The sequence below is a fragment of the Sphaerodactylus townsendi genome, linkage group LG06 (assembly GCF_021028975.2).
Source record: "Sphaerodactylus townsendi isolate TG3544 linkage group LG06, MPM_Stown_v2.3, whole genome shotgun sequence".
NCBI lineage: Eukaryota > Metazoa > Chordata > Lepidosauria > Squamata > Sphaerodactylidae > Sphaerodactylus > Sphaerodactylus townsendi.
In genome coordinates this window covers 79,734,271-79,750,432 of record NC_059430.1, presented here as the reverse complement: position 1 = coordinate 79,750,432, position 16,162 = coordinate 79,734,271, and positions in this window count along the sequence as shown.

The window sequence follows — 16,162 nt, the reverse complement described above, 5'->3', positions numbered from 1 at the left end:
ACGCTCACAGATAGCCGAAACATGCACGCGCCGCAGTGTCTCACGTTTGAATTTTGGTTTGTCCTTAATAGGCGTCTCATTGACGTCTGGGGCTGAGCCTGAGCATTTCCCCTCTTTGTCCACAGAGGGCGTCAAGGCGCCAAGAAAGGGACCCCCCCCCCCCAAATCGGTCTTTCTTCAGCCACATGGTCACCTCTTGCAGATTCAGAACGGAGACGCCTCACACCTTTGAAAAGCGGTTTGCACTTTCTGGATTAATTAAAAACAACAACAAAACAGCATTTCTTACTTGTGAAGCATAACTTGGCAGCCAATTTCCGCCAGGCGTTTGGGGCTTTACTCACTCTCAGACTCAGACAGCAGTTGAATAGCTTTAATGGATGGCCCCTTCTGAAGAATGGGAGGGCGGATATTCAGGTCTTGGTTTCGGCACATGCAGAATAATGCACTTTCAATCCACTTTCAAAATTGTTTGCAAGTGGATTTTATTATTCCGAACAGGTGCAAAGTGCATTATTCTGCATGTGTGGAAAGGGCCTGAGGCTAGCTTTTGCAGTTGTTAAACAGAAGTGTGTGTGGGGGGAGGGGGGTTAGACTAACACCACCCTTCTGCATGCTGAAAGCCCCCAGAAGAGTTTGCCAAGACTGTCGCTGAATGTTGCAAACCATTTTTCAAGACAAGATTCTGTATTGGACAGGAGATGTGCTTGGGACAGGGTATTTGGGCTTTTGGGAGGGGGGCAGTGATATGACAGCCAGAAATTCAACACTGAAAGCCTGCTTTGGAATAAAGATTCAGTGATGGAAAGCTTCACTGATTGGTTTTCTGACTGTCTTAACCAGAGATGGAGCAAGGGGAAACTCCACCCAGGGCGCATATGTACCCTGTGCCCCGTTGCAACACCGCCCACCCCTGCCCCAGAATGCCCTGTCCATGGCCTGGCCACACCTCCGCCATGGCTCCGCCCAGGACATTGCTGCCCACCCCACCCCGTTGGTGCTATGTCACTGGTCTTAACACTGTGAAATGCACCAGGACTTCACAAATAAATCAGCTAACCCTGTAAGGTATGCCTGCACAGAGTTTTTGAGGCTGCTGGTTGAGACATTTGGGGCATTCTAGGATGTTCCATGTTGCATAGGGATTTGCCTCCTAAGAATCATTCAGTGACTCTTCCAAGCAACTGTAAACATTGTTATGGATGAATTCAGGGCAGAATTGGCTTGTGATGAGCAGGGGTAGTGCACTCACGGGAACGTGGGGTCACATGTCCCCGGGCACAGGCCATTTTGTCATGTGGGGGCTGGCCCTGCAGGAGAAGGCTCAGCTGATGCACCCAGGGCTGGGAGCATCATTGCTGGCTCTGCAGAGGGCATGCTGACTGGGGAGAGGGCCTTCCCATTTAGGCGTGCCTGGCAGGGAGGTGGTGGCGAGGCCGGCTGGCCCTGTAAAGGCTCAGCTGGTGCGCCCAGGGCTGGAGCGGTGTGGCCAGTTCTGTGGAGGGTGCACTGGCCAGGGAGAGGCCAGTACCGCCTCCTTGCCTGGTGTGCCCAAATGGGAAGGGGTGCTGAGGCCTGGCCTGCAGGTGGCTGGCCCCCAGAAATCAGATATAAGCATCTTGCAGGGGCTTGTGTCCTAAAATCATTCTTGCAACCTTCAACAAGAATGGTTTCTACTCTCACCCAATTATTAGAGAGGAAGAAAACTGTTAATCCTGGTGTTTTGGCTCAATAAAGGTCAGTGGGGCTGTAAACTCTAGGCTCAGTCTGGATCCATTCATGATTTGGATATTGTGCTCCTGTTAGGGATCATTGCAACAGATTGTGAATCTAGTTTAGATCTGCTTTCTGCTGCTTAAAGGGGAACCAGTGCTTAGTACCCCAGCAATTTGATTTATTGCATTGACATTCTGACTTAATTCCACAGAACTCAAGACAGCATGCATAGGTTCTCAAATCTCCCATCCAAACACTGACCAAACCTAAAGTTTCTTGCATTTAACAAGGTTGCTGGATCCTGTGCCTCCTACCAGTCCCCAAGATATGTGACTTTAAATGCTTCATATACTGATAGTACTGTAATATTGGAAGTGGCAGCATAGACCAATTCCTGTGCTCACCCTTTTTCATTTCCATGCAGTGAATAAGCATGGGAACTGAATCCCTGCTGACATCTCTGGACCAACAAAGATAGTAATCTTCCACCATGTCTAGCTGTTATCAGTTTGCATTAAAGAGCTAGTAACCCGCAAGACAGGCAAAGAACCACATGCACCGTTCTCTCATTCTTTCTCATGGCTCATACAGCTGTCTCAGGACTATGTTATGTATATTGCTTGGCCTCTCAGAACAGAAAAAGGAATGTCGTCTTGTTTGCTATCTGAATGCTCACCTAAGATCAGTCACTAATCAGCCTAGGTGAGCAATGAAGTGGCAGATTCCAGGACTTATTTTACATGTTTGCATCATACTTTTTGCCAAGGGAGCAGATATTGTAATCCCCTTTGTTAAATGATTGTCCTGCAAACACTGTGTTGAAGGGGGCTGACCATAGTGTCCGTGGAAATCTTAGCTGAAATTATTCAGGCTTTCACTTTGGAAAGACAGTTCTTTCCCAGGCCTTCTCCAGTGCAAAAGCTTTGCTTTGGCTTGTTAATGCACATGGTTGAGGTTCCTCTGAATTTATTTGCATTGGATAGGTTTGAGATTTGTGGGAGTGGCACATAAAAATGGTCCTCCTCCTATACATAATGTATTTAAATTTTCCTAAACCTGTACTTTTTTACATTTGTCCAGATCATGCAGGATTGCTGAAGTGGAAAGTTACTGAAGGGAGAAGCAGTCAGGTACACTAATAGAAAATGGCAGACCTTAAGAAACCAAGGAAGATATTTTAATTCATGGCTTTTCATAGCAATTAGACCAATTGGCTGCCAGCCTATGATTACTATCTTGATCATAGCTGTAAGGGTATGACTGAGGCTAGACCAGTCTTACATGCCAGGTATGGTCCACAGTTGGCATTTCTTGAAATCTCCAGGCAAACATCGGGGGCTTATGCCTCCTAACAAACCCTTTCAATTTTTATTTCCATGAGTCAGAGGCCAATTGCTCATGGAACCCTAATGTCGAGCCTGTTCTCTATGCAGTGGGGTTGTAATGGGCTCTCCTCACATTTCTCTGTTTACACGCGAGGAGGCAGCCGACAGCCTGCAGCGCAGTTTGTCTGCTGAACTCTGCTGGGTCTCTGCTTCTCCCAGTTCTCTTAACTCTGGCCATCAACAGTCTTAAAGGCACAGAGCTGATGTCCTCTCCCCACTCCCCATCTGCACACACATTCACACACACACTCTCTGCCTCCTTTGCAGGAGAAGAAAAGAGAGACTTTGTTTTGAAACAGAATATTATCTGAAAGACAGTTTTAAAAGCCCTCTCAGCCATGGGGGGGGGGGGTGAGGGGGAGGAGAAGCAAAGCAGGGTAGGTGGGCTGGAGCCAGAAAGATGCCTTCTTATACTGTTTCCTGCTTATACTGTTCCTTGCAAAAGCCCTCTTTGTTGTTACTTTATATTGAAAGATCAGTCTCTCAGTCTCTCAATATGTGCACTTTAGAGAAGTAGGAAGGAGCCAGCAGCATTGGGGGGGGGGGGGGGAGGGGGAAAGCTCCAGGGCACCTGGCCACTGAGGCTGTGCTGAGGCCATGATGGTGGAGGACAGACTATACACAGACGTTAGACAGAGTTGGGGGGGGGGTTCTCCCCCTTCCCCACTATACATGTGAGAGATTGATCTATCAATCTCTTCATCACACTTAGGGAAGCAGGAAGGAGCCGACAGCATGAGGGGGGTGAGGTGGAAGGTGTGCAAAGTGCTGTGAAGGAGTGGGAAGGCTGGCCATGGGCAGAGGGAAGAGGTCCAGGGCAAAGCTGTGCCCACTGGTAAATCTGTCCCGCTCTGATGGCAAAGCAAGATTTAAATCAAGCTATAAGTGGTTTTACTTGCCACAAAGAGATTGGAAAGTGAAAGTGGGGCTCCAGAAAATAAGCAAGAAATCTTGCTTCAGTGAATGCTGACCTCAACTATGCAGCAAAGACTTTGTGTGTAATAGCCAGAGTTCACAGTATAGGGATCACCAATCCAACCTGTAAACTGTTATAACCCTCAGTTCTCATGTGTGGGGTTCCCTTTTCACACCAGGAATATGGTGCAAGTGCAGAAGGAGTTTCAGCCTTTCCTCCCATGTTGTTATCCTCAGTAAAAGTGGTCTGAGAAAGGACAATTTGGCCTATAGCAGATTTCTGTTTGATTGTAACAATACAGGGGGAAAGCTGGAACTTCCTTTGCATGCCTCTTACAATCCAAAAACTAGATACCACATACATGGGAAGTAAGAAAACCACTAAGTATTGAAACTTTTCACAAGTTGAGTCTGTTTTCTGTGAACTTAGTCTTGTGAAAATTGACTGAGATGTTGGAGTTTTTTCCTTTTAATCCCCAATGGCATCCTTCCAAAAATGGGCCATGATGTTCACTCTTTACCTTCTAGCCACCCTGGAAGGCTATGTTCCCTAGACTTTCTGTCTCTCAAACTTCTGATTTATTCAGGAGCTATCCAGTTCTTGGTATTCACAATTCAAGGCACCTCTGCCCCATTAGAAATGCTGCCCTTTACAATCCAAATAGCTCTTCTGCATTTTCTTTCAGGCATTACATCCTTCATATCTGGCAACTGGCCAAGAGAATAAAACTCCATCTTCATCTGTCAAATTCTGGCAAGCATATTTCCTTCCAATTTTTCTAAACAAGAGTACAGTTTTGTATGTATTTCCTCCAGCTAAATTGGCCTAAACAGGATCTTCGACTTCTCTTATTGCAGATATTTTCCATTAAAAAAAATATTTCTTTCCACAGCATGATAGCTGATAATTGTGCCAGGGTGCCACAGGTGCTCTCACATGCAACAGGAACTGATTTTAGATAATCTGGGTGGTGCTTTGAGGCAGTGTGGAGTACACCCAGTTGGGGTGATATTAGCCTCAAAACTGCTCACAAGCAGAATAATGATGCCCTTATTGGGAACTAAATGTTTGGGTAATGTCTAAATTTCTCCTTCCCAAGAACTGTCACCTTTTTAGCTCTGAACTGTCACCTTTTTTTTGCTTCTCTGCCTGTGAAGAGCTGTCTGTTCAAGAAAAGCTCACCAGAACTGATTTGAACCACTTCTAAAACAGAAGTTTCAGTTGTTCAATAGACTAAAAGTCCACTGCAGGAGCTTAATATACAAGCTGAATTATAAATTCACTCTCTAAGTATTCTTTATGACCATGAATATAAATGGTACCAGGAGTAAAACAGTAAATAATAGATGGAGGCAGAACACTACTGAAACTGTCACTGGAAATGTAGGAAAAAACTGAGAAAGGTTGTGCTTTTCTCTATCTTTGATTGTGGAAGTCAGTGAGAAAGGAAACAAACAAAAAGTAGCTGCATTTCTCACCATTGCTGGGTCTGAAGCTCTTAATATATTTAACAGCCTACAACTCATAGGCCAAATCCCCACTGAGAAATAAAGACGGATACAACCAGGATTCAAAAGAAACAGAACCTTTTCATTGAGGTTTCTCCCTTCCTACTGCAGCATGTTTCTAGTGAAGACTTCTATGTTTATCACAGATTCAAACAATGTAACAATCTCCACACACAAGCGATTGGCTTGGCAGATCTGTTCTGATTGGCTGTCGTGTTGTGTTGGGGCGGGAACTTTTTAGTTGCAAAAATACGTGGTAACATGAGCACGTAAGCGTGTACACACAATATCCCCGCCTATGCAGCTTTGAAGCTATTAAGCCACACTTGCAGTTTTGAGGCATTCTGTTTGATAAGGGGCAGGACTGTCATTGGCTCATTCCGCACAGGCGGAATACTGCACTTTCAAACTGCTTTCAGTGCTCTTTGAAGCTGTGCGGAATGGCAAAATCCACTTGCAAAGAGTTGTGTAAGTGGTTTGAAAACGCATTATTTTGAGTGTGCGGAAGGGGCCATTGTTATTAAACAAACTCAGGAAAGGACTTTTAGAATTTTCTAGATTTAACTCTAGAAAAAAACAGTCCAAATGTGCACTAAGCATATTTTTCCACATTTTATGTCTCCATTTGTTAAATTCCAATTCACTATTCCTTCTAGATCAGGGGTAGGGAACCTGCGGCTCTCCAGATGTTCAGGAACTACAATTCCCATCAGCCCCTACCAGCATGGCCAGTTGGCCATGCTGACAGAGGCTAATGGGAATTGTAGTTCCTGAATGTGGGGGGGGGGGGGGGTTGGGGGGGGGGGGGGTGGAGGGGGGAGAGCGTGGGGGGGGCGGGGGGGTTGAGGGGGGGGAGGTGGGGGGGGGGGGTGGGTGGGAGGGGGGGGGGGCGGGGGGGGGGGGGGGTGGGGGGGGGGGGGGGGGGGGGGGGGGGGGTGGGGGGGGGGGGGTGGGGGTGGGGGGGGGTGGGGGGGGGGGGGTGGTGGGGGGGTGGTGTGGGGGGGGGGGGGGGTGGGGGGGGGGGGGGTGGGGGGGGGGGTGGGGGGGGGAGGGTGGGGGGGAGGGGGGGGGGGGGGGGGGGGGGGTGGGGGGGGGGGGGGGGGAAGGGGGGGGGGGGTGGGGGGGGGGGGAGGGGGGGAAGGGGGGGGGGGGGGGGGGGGGGGGGGGAATGTTGTTCACCGCCCGGAGCCCTTCGGGGATCGGGCGGTATACAAATTAAATAAATAATAATAATAATAATAATAATAATAATAATAATAATAATAATAATAATAATAATAATAATAATAATAATAATAATAATAATAATAATAATAATTCTTTATGGGCATTCAGGAAATTGGTAAAAACACCTGTATTTCCCCTGACCTTTGTCTGAAGTGATTGTTTTCTCTTTCCTATTGCTTTGGTAATATTATGGATTTTTAAACAGAATTTACTGTTATATGTTGTAATTGTTTTTAGGTTGTACTGGATTTAATGACTTTTATGAGTCTTGTAAAAATAGAATGGGATAAATAAGCAAGCAAACAAACAAACTTTATCTATTTATGGCCTCACAAGAACCACCAAGACAGATAACAAATTAAAACATGCATTAACATCACATTTTAAAATCATTAACTCCCTTCCAACTCCCCCCTCACAGATCATTAAGCCAATTAAAACCAGAGCTGAAATAGCCAAAATTTATCTCCAGTGGGGATCCAGAACTGCTTACACTGTTATTCTCATCTCCATTTTATCCTTAGAACATCCCTGGCCTAAGGTCACCAGCAAGCTTCAATAGCAGAGTGGGGAATGTTGAGTATCCCAGATTGTAGTACAGTGCTCTAACCACTGCAACACACTGACTCCCAGTTTTTGATTCAGTTTAGGATGTTTAATGGATTAAATTACTTTCAAGGTAATTCTGATCTTTATACCAGTAAATCAACAGGCTTCTCTAGAAGTAAAGGTGTATCTAGAGTGGGGCAAGCCCGGGTTTGTGCAGTTGATGCTACTTGATAGGCGGCACCAGAAAGCCCAGAGTCCCACCCCACTTCAGAAGCCCTGCCCCTCACCATTGAATTATACCCTTACCCCTGAACTGAATGGGAATGGGAAAACTAATGGAAAAACATAATCTTCAGTCTTCAGACCCACCAGAAAAATACAACAAATGCTACGGTCAGCCAAGGACAGGAGAGGCCCCCTTACCTCCACAGAAGTCTATTGCATACCATGAAGCTGTGGACAAATATGCATAGGGACTACAAAATGCAGTATTCTGAAAAGGATTAAAGAACATGGAAGGCACTGCCTGAGGAATCCGCAGTAGCTGAACATATTCTAAACCAAGCTGGACATAAGATCTTTCTTGAAGACACAGAAATTCTTGTCAACAGCTACTATGTCAGACTACACAGGGAGGTCACTGAAATCCATAAATAACAGGAGTGTTTCAACCAAAAGGAAGACAGTCTGAAAATTAACCAAACCTGACTACCAGTATGAAAAAACATTTTTTAAAAAACAGAGACATTCAAATGCAACTGCCAATGAATTCCCCCTGAACACATGCTAATGCAATTTCTGGTGCAACTGCAAGTGAAATTGAACTCCACCATGTAAATGCACCTCACATCCCTTGCACGTGTGAGGTGGACAACACATATACTCGACCACACAGTAACTCCACACTGTGCCACAGAGACAAACACATCTTACCACAACATGCCTCTGAAGATACCAGCCATAGATGAGGGTGAAACATTGGGAGCCACAACTACCATGGCCACACAGCCTGAAAAACCCACAACAGCCAGTTTTTAAATTTTTTTACAAACTTCAATTAAAAAATAAATATCAGACAGTTCTGTGTTTCAATACAATTCACAATATAACCATTTCTTTTTCATGTTCTTTAGAGGTGTTTTTTTAAAGCCTTTTATTCTGTTACGGTTTATCAACAGTATGTAACCATTCTAACTTGCAAGCAGGAAACTTTTATAAATAAGAATGCTCTCCCTCCTCCCTAATCATAGACATTCCACACAAGACTGATGTGGATAAGGTGTGGATGTATGAACAATTTTTATTGATTAGTACATTTTTGGTAATGCAGGACATGAGCAAATCTGGAGGGTTTTGTAATGAGTGAGAGACAAGCAAAAACAACTGAGATGTTCTGGGCTGCTTAAGATATCCTTTATGAATGATCAAGCTCATACAGGAGGATTTTACTGTCACTGATGCTATATTAAGAAACATGACAGGAAGTTAAGGTTCGAGCTTTTAATATGAACTGGGAGCTAAGTAGAGAAAAGAGCAACCAAATCATCGTGCACTGTGACCTGGGGCTGCTGTGTCCTTGCTCGTTGTTAGTAATAAAGCATAAATGATTAACTGGCTGACAGACTCTGATTCCCCGGTGGACTTTGTCAGTGGTACAGAGGCCACCACAGTCTCCAACCAGTAATGACACTGCCACCAGTGCTACTGATAATTGACCTTGTCACTGTAGTCTGCAGAAGAACATCTTGATAGTATCTTCTTATGTAAAAAGTGTTATCATGTTTATTGTGGAAAGGAGCTGAGGATTTATTATCCTGTTTTATACCAGGAAACTGTCTGCTTCTGTTCAAAGCTACATGTGACACTGGGGAACTATTATCCCAGTATATCATTTTTCTGCTAAAAGTATAGTTTTTTGGGGGTGGTGGTGGTATGGGTCAAAGCTGTTGGGGTATTCCTAACTGTAGAGAACAAAGGTATACCCCAACATGGCAAAAATACAGATACAGTAGGTATCTTGGCTTTCACATATGCTGAATAATACATGTTCATTCCATTCTGAATGATCTTCAGTTTTCATTTGCAGGTGGAGTTTGCTATTTCATGTATTAAAATACAGTTGCACAGTGCATTAAAAGTGGATTGAAAATGCATTGTTCAGCATGTCTCTTCTGTCTCTTCTCCCTTTATAGGACTTGAAGCAATCCAAAGGCTCTGTTTTTAATCAGGAAAATGGTTTTGTTTTTTTCTTTTTGGTTTTTTTTTTGGGGTGGTGGTGGTCTATTACAATATTTATACCCTGCATTTCTCACAGTTTGCAGCCTGAACAGCCCAGTTTGACCCAATCTCATCAGAGTTTGGGAGTTGAGCAGGGTCGGCCATGGTCAGTACTTGGATGACCACCAAGGAAGACGAAGATTGCTATGCCGAGGAAGGCAATGACCTCTGTAAGTCTCTTGCCTAGAAAATCCCATGGTTGGGTCACTATGAATTAGTTGCAGCATGACTGCTCATTCTTCTCACCACTCCAGCACTTTGGAAAGTCAAAATCAAAATATACAGAATACAATAAAACTTGACATAATCCCTCTTCCCTGATTTCCTTCCTCCTTTGCTAAACAACATATTTTCCCTGGCTTCAGCTATGAATAAACTCCATGATGATCATGAGCTGGTGCTTGTAGGTAGGCAGTTGGCAGGGCCTTGTCAGCTCCCTTTCTGTGTATGTGGATTTTGGTGTGTGTAATAGTATCTGTAGAGGGTTATAATGAACATGTAGATAAGCTCTTGTGATTCAGAGAAATGTACACATAACATGACATTGAAGATGGTGGTTTTAGAGCTAATAGGGCTAGGAGCCCAATTAGTGGCCAAACACAGCTAGGTTGGGGTTTTATGGGAAAATAATACTATCACTTTGCCTAAATCCTAAGATATTTGCACACAACAGTGCAGTGTGTGTGTGTGTGTGTGTGTGTGTGTGTGTGTGCGCACAAACATATGCATGCACACAGACACAGAAGGCTCATACTGGTAGAGTTAGTAGACAAAAAAATGATACAGAACCTTTAGAAAGGATGTCAGAGTTGAAACGAACACTGTTCACACAAACCGGAGTGCTGCTTGGTTTTTAAAATGTTATTGCAGAACATTTCCCCCTTCAGAAAAGTGTAGGAAGCAATTACCTGATGATCTCAGATGAAGGATCACTAAGTGCACTTCAACCTTATCCCACATTTTCAGATCCTATGACCACATTTGCTATCCACAGATAACTGTGATATGTTGCATTTCTATGCAAGCAGCACATGATCAATGCTCAAAGGACAAAGAGATCACCTTTGTTGTTCTTGACTTGCATATTCATTTTGTATTAAGAAATTCTGCATTTATTTCATAACCAGTGTTACAATTATCTTATACTGTATCTCTTCGAGTATGGACTATTAGCTAAGAATTTGAGTGAAAGTTAATGTGTAAACAATGGAGCAGACATAGCACATGCCAGAGCATTTTCTTTTCCTTAGCATGCTTTCTGTTGTTTATTCTAGGTTTACCTAAAAACAGTGCATTCTTTGGGTATATTGATACCACCTAGGCCCTTTTCAGGCATTATAGTCTGCATGAACCAGATCCTGCCAATAGGCCATGTCATCCAAAAGGGCAATGTTTTTCAGTTTCAGCAATCACAAACAAGAACCATGAAAAATCAGGGTTTTGAATAGGTTGTCCAGAGACTCTGTATGAGCAAAACTCATATAATAACATGGTGACCAGGAATGGATTGGGAAGTTAAAATGGCCTCAGAAGAAGCCAAGCAGAGTGGCCCCTGCAGCACTGGCTCCAACAACATTAACTCACTCATTGCTTCCTCCCACAAACTGATGGCAGGGCAGGTGTAGTCCATGGATGAAGTGACACTGATTATCATTGTTGATGAATGGTTTGAACCAAGTGGTCCCTACAGCACTGGCAGAGACTGGCTTTGCTTGCTCCTGGACCACCAGTGGCCCTCTAGGAAAATGGCCCACCAGGAAATTTCCCAGTAAGTTAAATGTCCAATCTGTCCCTGATGGCAACCATACATATATGAGGATTATGTATAGTATATGCTGCCTGTCATGTGAAGTTGGCAGACTTCTTATGCGTTCAATTGTAACATTCCAAAGGCAAGGTGCCACCACTGAAAAATCCCTGATCTTGGTTGCCTCTGGCAGGCAGTGGCACAGAAAACTGGACTTAAAAGCAGGATTTTAATGGGAAGCTGCCTTTTAACTACCCCAGCCCCAAGCTGGTTAGCAAATTCAGTTACTGCTTGGTGCCTTTGAATTTTGTCTGAAAAGAGATCTGCAGATCTTTCAACATACAGAAGGTAGATCCCTGTATCCAGCTCCTAACAACATCCAGGTTGCTGCATTGTGGATCAACTGAAGTTTCAAGACAAATTTCAAAGGCAGCCTCATGAAGAGTGCATTGCAGTAATCAAACCTGGTTGTGGTTAGAGCATGGATCACTTGGACCAGATTGCAGTTCCCATGGAATGGCCTTAGCTGGTAAACCATCCAAAGCTAATGAAAGGCATTATGTGCCACCAAGGAGAACTGACTCCCCGCCTGGAAGCTGGGTTCAGCAGCTCCCTAAGCTACATTCCTGCTTGTTCACAGGGAGTAGCCCCTTCCAGGACACATTGAGTCTCCAGTCCTTGAGCAAATTCACCAGTGATCAACATCTCCTCAGCCTTGTCCAGATTAAGCTTCAGTTCATTCCCAACAGGTTTCAGTTTTGCCTCAGCTGTCTGAGAGTCGAGAATAGAGAACAGAGAAATAAGGTTACATTCCAGAAATCCCTTTCTAGGGTGTGGAGAGTGTTTTGTTTGCCTGCTAGATATTCTCAAGACGCTCCACTATGATAATTAGTTCATTTATCTCACTTTATAATGAAGAAAAATCTCTTGACGTGAGGGAGAGAGAGAATGTGTGTTCAGATATAGGCGAAACTTGTATTCCCGCCCTTGGATCAGATAAAGGTGAAATAAGGGTGTTTTCTTCTAAGCATCTCTTTGTCGTGGTTTTGAGCTGAAGTATTGTTCAAATAAAACATAGCCCTGCCCTTTTCCTTACTTGCCTGAGCAGGGATGTGTAAGTCTCTTTTGCCTTTTTTATACTTTTTTTTATGAATAGGACTTTGTTGAGAAGCATTAACAAGTGCTTAAAGTTATAAAGATGACATAGTATCTTTGTCCACTTACGTGCAGAATCTGACCCTACCTTGTCACCCATATGGACTTCCCCAGCTCACAAACTATTGTAAACCATAACCAAAACTGCTTGAACACCAAAAAGCTTGAAATGATCAAACAATATAACAAGGCAGCACAATAAAATAACAAATTAATAAATAATAATACAGAATAATAAAGTGGTATTTGCTCACTGAGCAATGCATGTGCTCTGCCACAATCTCTCTCAATCTGTGTAAGTTTTGTATATGCTATCAAGGATGCTTCAAAAAACTCTTGGGTGTAGAATTTTATGTATTTTTGTCCCTGTATACATATTGATTCACTGCAGGTCTTCTGCTGTGTGTACATATATCAAAGCCTTGTTCACATGTCACAGTAAATGCATGTCCACCCTGCTGGTACATCTGTATATCTGTTTCTGAGGAGGAGTCAGTGTACACTCCTTTCAGAAATGAAACCAAGGTCAAGTCCCTAGATAAATGTGGGGTTTGTGTTTCAGGTTCACCTGTTTACATATTGAGTGTAACATGAGAGTCACTCAATGCACATACAAAGAATAATCAGATGTGCAATATACCCAGCTTGTTACATACATTTCTTTGTAACTGGTGAACAGGGTTCAGGTTCAGAGGGCATGAACCTGCTCCCTTCTATGTGCTCATAATGTATCTCCTTTGAATGTCTGCTCTAATCTTAGCCTTCATATAATTGAAATGCATTTCATCCAATATCAAATGCATTTTGTATAACTTAAAGTGCTACTGTCTCGCATGCAATCCAGCTTGCTTGTTGAGATGTTTGCAATTTGGGGGTGAAGCTTAGGGAAGGGGCGGTTTGGAAAGGGGAAATATTTCATCAGGGTATAATGCCATACAGTCCACCCTCCAAAGCAGTCATTTTCTCCAGGGGAAATTATATTTGTCATCTAGAGAACATCTGTAATTCTGGGTGATGTCCAGGCACCCCACCTGGAGGCTGGCAATCCTATCCTGGCCTCAGAAGTGAGGATGATGACCAGAGGCAGGACTTTTTCAGTTGTAGCACCTTACCTGAGAAATGCAGCCCCCCCCCCCTTGGGATTTGCCTGGTGCCTACCCTACTTTCTTTTATGGGTGGAAATATTTTCTTCCCCCCAGGCAATTAACCAGGTTTTTGATCTTTTAAATAGTTTTTACAATCTTCTTCTAGCTTGAAGACTGTTAGGATTTTTTATGATCACCTGATGGACTTGGTATGGAATCTTAAGAGTAAATGTACAATTCTTGAAAAGCGAAAAAAGAACTGTGGCAATGAATTTATCAGCAAGGTCAGGGAGGAGCACTTTTCTTATATGACTAAATGTAAATATGCTCTTTAGGGTGCTTCATGTGAACCATGCATTGTGGGTTTTGCAGGTTTGGTTTGGTTTTCTAACTCATTTTATTCTATAAAATTATATACATAGTAGCAGCAAAGCCCATTGTGGGGGAGATGCAGTGGGCCCTAGCAAAGGATGAGGGAGCAAGCATTTCCCCCTGCAATGAGCTTTACCAGGGTTGTAGCACCCTCCCCCCCCCACCTCTTGGTGCAGTGCTTCTCACCTACCAGGTATTGGGTCTGTGGCTTGGGGGTGGGGGAGGTCAGAAAGGTTGGGGCTGGGGTGGGTGGGAAGGTCAGGATTGGTGGAGGATGGCGTGGGGTGGGGTGGGATGGGTGAGGCCAGAAAGGTGAGGCTTGGGGCATGGGAGGGTGGAAAGATGAGGCTTCTGGGAGGCTTGGAAGGAGTGGATGGGGGAGAGTTGGAAGGTGAGGCTTGGGGTCGGGGGAAGATGGAAAGGTGAGACTTGGGGTGGAGAGCGGAATGGAAAGGTGAGGCTTTGGATGTGGGGGAGGTGGAATGGGGATGCTTGGTTTGCAGGAGGAGCTGGGAGGGCTTCTTTGCTGGCAGGGATGATCTGGTGGGGTGGGGTGGGGTGGGTGGGTGGGAGGCAGGAGGGCTTCTCCCAGGCTGCAGACTGCTCAACCAGCTGGGGTGGTTGGTTGGGTTGGGAGGGGAGGGGGGGAAGCAGGAGGGCTTCTCCTGGCCTGTGGACTGCTTCACTGGGCAGGCAGCCTTTTTGGGTGGGAGGGGAAGTGGGAAAGTTTCTTGTGGCATGTGAAGCAGCGGGCGCCAAGATGCCACTGCTCCGCTGGTTGGGATGGGCTTCTGGGGCTTGCTGTCAGGTTAAGGGAAGGTGGGTGGGCAAAGGAATGGAATAACACCCACCAATGGATGAGCAGGACCCACTTCATGAGTCCTGGTCACCTATTGGTGGAGGGTTCTTTGTTGCAACATTCCATCGCTTAGCCATTTATAGGTTAGGAGAGAGAGACAGAGAGTGTGATCTGGTCTCACTAAAGTAATATCCCAGTCCTATGCACACATCAAAGTAATTTCCACTAATATCAGGAAGGTTTGCTGGTGAAAAATGCCAACAAGTCTCAACTGACTTTCAGCAACCCTGTAAGGGTTTCAAGCCAAGAGATGAACAGAGGTGGTTTGCAATTGCCTGCCTCTGTGTAACAGTGGATTTTCTTAGTGGACATTCAATTACTAACCTGCTTAGCTTCTGAGATCTGAAGAGATCTGACTAACCTGGGCCATCCAAGTCAAGATCAATAAGATTTACTTACATATAAATGAATTAATCATGGTCTATGTATTGGTTTGGATCCTAGAAGACACATCCATCAGCCAAATAAGGCTTTCCTGATACCTCCCTTTCACTGCAGACCAAATGATCCCCCAAATGCTGCTTCTAGGGGCCAGAAAACACACAGGAATTACCAAAAAATTGCCCTTTCTTCTGTTAGCAGAAACCTTCCATATGAGCCAATTTAATATTTAATTTTGCAAACATTAGTTCAAAATTGGTCCACAACCATAGTTCCAAATTGGTCCACAATCATAGTTCCAAATTGGTCCGTAAGACATTTCTGAAATAATTTTAATATTCCCACTAGTATATGTGAACTACAACAAAGACATATATTCAATTGTATTGCTATCTTGCCTTTGCACTACGATGGAATTTAAGAAAATAGACATAGGATTCTAGGCACTGGCCAGACTCAGACCTTTTATGCTTTAATAAAGGTTTTCCACCAGTGTCCTTCAATGGTATCCTGGGATTTTCTGACATATCTTGCAGGTCAATGTTCTTTCATACATCTGATCAGCCAGTCTGCTGATGATAAGGGAAATATCAGAGGGAAGCAACCACGTCTTAGATTTGCTTATATTTCTATGTGTTGCTAGCCAGAGCCCATTTTGCCATATTAATGCAGTGTAGTTTTTAGAATATTGGCCTAGGATATTTGTTTGCCATGGAAGTTTGCTGGGTGAACTTTGGCCAATCACATTCCTTCATCCTAACCTACCTCACATAATTGTTGTAAGGATAAAATAGAGGAGAAAAAAACAATGTAAGCTATTTTGGATTTCTGTTGAGGAGAAAGGTGGGCTATAAATGAAGTAAATATATAATATTAACACTAAAACCTGTTGAGAAGATAGTAAGACCTCAAGAGGATTCTAAATTGACAGCATTCTTATTTCTTTCACATCTTTCCATTCAACCAAGTAGGTAGAGGCTCAACT